This window comes from Lipotes vexillifer, unplaced genomic scaffold, assembly GCF_000442215.2.
Source record: "Lipotes vexillifer unplaced genomic scaffold, Lipotes_vexillifer_v1.1 scaffold694, whole genome shotgun sequence".
Taxonomy (NCBI): domain Eukaryota; kingdom Metazoa; phylum Chordata; class Mammalia; order Artiodactyla; family Lipotidae; genus Lipotes; species Lipotes vexillifer.
In genome coordinates, this window is record NW_006775690.1 from 538,302 (window position 1) to 540,710 (window position 2,409).

The following is a 2,409-nucleotide window of genomic DNA, read 5'->3' on the forward strand; positions in this document are numbered from 1 at the left end:
GAAAGTATAAAGTAATAGCTGGCACTAAGTGGAGAAGCCTAAATGATGGAGTTATGACTACAAATATGAAAACAACTTGTTTTTTCAATGTGAATGACACAGTCAAGCATTGAAATGATGCTTTCTTTGGTGTTAGAAATTAAATTAAAAAAATTTATTGTAGTTGATTCACAATGTTGTGTTACTTTCTACTGTACAGCAAAGTGATTCAGTTATACATATTTATACATTCTTTTTCATATTCCTTTCCATTATGGTTTATCACAGGGTATTGAATATAGTTCCCTATGCCATACAGTAGGACGTTGTTGTTTAAATTTTTTCATATGCTTGAAATTTTCAGCATCTTAAGGCCTCAAAATCTAAGAGTGGGTGGTTCAGGATATAAATTAAATCAACATTGATTCATTCATTAATTCACTCAACAAATAGATACTGAGTGCCCCGTATATATTAAGGATCACCAGGGATGAAACTATGCATAGAACAGACCCAACTTCTTGCACTCATAGAGGTTACATTATTTTGGAGAGAGCCAGGGCAACTGAAAAACAGATAATAAAATACATAGCATTTCAGATGGTGCTAAGTAATACGGTGAGAAATAAAGCAAGGGAGAGGACAGGAAATGCTGGCAAAGATTGGGTGGGGTAAATGGGTTAGAGTTTTAAATAGCATGGTTGGGGAAGTCCTAATTAAGAAGATGCTATTGGGTGAAGGCCTAAAGGAGATGAGAGAATGGGTGTGTGGATACACGGGGAACATTAAATCTCACTGTTATCAACATTGCCATTGCTTCTCATATTGTTTACTCTTCCAGAGAAGGAAATGGTGTTGAAGACAAGGCAGAATATGCGTTTGATTTGGTGTTGTTCTTTTCTATCTCTGCTTCCCTCTAACACATTTCTTTTAGAGCAAGCATTTCGATAAAATATTCAAGTGAGAGTTTGCCCCCATGACAGATGCATTTGGATTTTGCCCTGTAGTTATGACTTCAAAGTCATATCAAAAGGTACCCAAATCAGTCCATCAGCTCAGCAGCAGAGCAAGGAAGAGAACCTGAGAGCCTGTGTTTCCCATCCTAGGGATCGCTCTATTGGACCATCTCCATCTTCCCTAGGTTATGGAGCTTCATGCTGGGAATGGAAATTACTGACAACTGAGCTAAGAGTGTCTCTCAGATGCACTTGGATTTGTTAAAGGTGGACAAAGAGATGAACAAGTTGTTAATTCCTGGGAGGATAAGAAATTGATTCCCTGTAGTTTTCATTTAGTTTCTCAATGTCCTTATAGAATAACTCATAACTTTGGTCAATCTCTCATCTAGATGATTGCAACAGCCTGCTTTATCTTCTGTCCTTGCCCCTGTAAGCACATTTTCAACACAACAGCAAGAGTGATTTTTAAGAAAAACCTACGTCAGATCATGGGATACCGCTGCTCAGAATGTTGCGAAGGCATTTTATTTCACTCAGAGTAAAACCCAGCTTCCTTAGAACAATTCACTAGGCTCCATATAACAGGGCCTCAGGTTTGTCTTCTGCCATTCTCTACCTTGTGTTATTCTACCGAAGGCACACTGAGCTCCTTGCCATTCCAGGCAGATTCTTGCCTAAGGGCCTTTGTATAACACAGGTTTTAGAACTTTCTCCCCTACTTCCTCCAGGTTTCCTTACAAAGGAAATCAGCTCAGATCATCCTAAAAAATAATCACCTTTTACCCTCTACCCCCTTCCCTTTCCCACTTACTCTCCTTCTGTTTCCTTATATATTTACCATTTCATGATGTACCATATACATTTGCCTCCTTACTGATGATTTCTTTTCCCCCACTAGAATAAAAGCTTTGTGAGGGCCAAAACTCACTTTCCCAGAACCTAGAGAAGTGTCTAGCGCATAGTAAATGTTCATCTCTGAAGAAAATGACCAACCTGTAGTTTATGATTTAAATTAAATGGCGCTGGTTGGACTTAGTGCTATACCCACACAAATAAACTTAGGTCCAGGTTATTGTTTCTTTCCCAATGACAACAAAGCAAATGTTAAAAAGGGTGCAAAAGCTTTTGAAATATTAACAGATGAGTGAAAGAAAACCAAACTTGTAATAATGGGAAAGTACATTTTACCTATTGCTTAGGAATAATCTTTACAATGGAATGATTTCATAAATACAAATCTAAAATAAACAACACATAAACGTTAACATTCTCTGGAGAAAGAGACGTTGAAGATTAAAAAAAGAGGGCTTCCCTGGTGGCGCAGTGCTTGAGAGTCCGCCTGCCGATGCAGGAGACGCGGGTTCGTGCCCCGTTTCGGGAAGATCCCACATGCCGCGGAGCGGCTGGGCCCGTGAGCCATGGCCACTGAGCCTGCGCGTCCGGAGCCTATGCTCCGCAATGGGAGAGGCCA

At 39.7% G+C, this 2,409-nt stretch overlaps 1 protein-coding gene across 2 annotated transcripts in view; it reads right to left on the bottom strand.

Moving 5' to 3' along the window:
• SYT1 (synaptotagmin 1) overlaps window positions 1-2,409 on the bottom strand; it is a 195,236-nt gene that overhangs the window by 192,337 nt on the left and 490 nt on the right. The window lies entirely within an intron of this gene.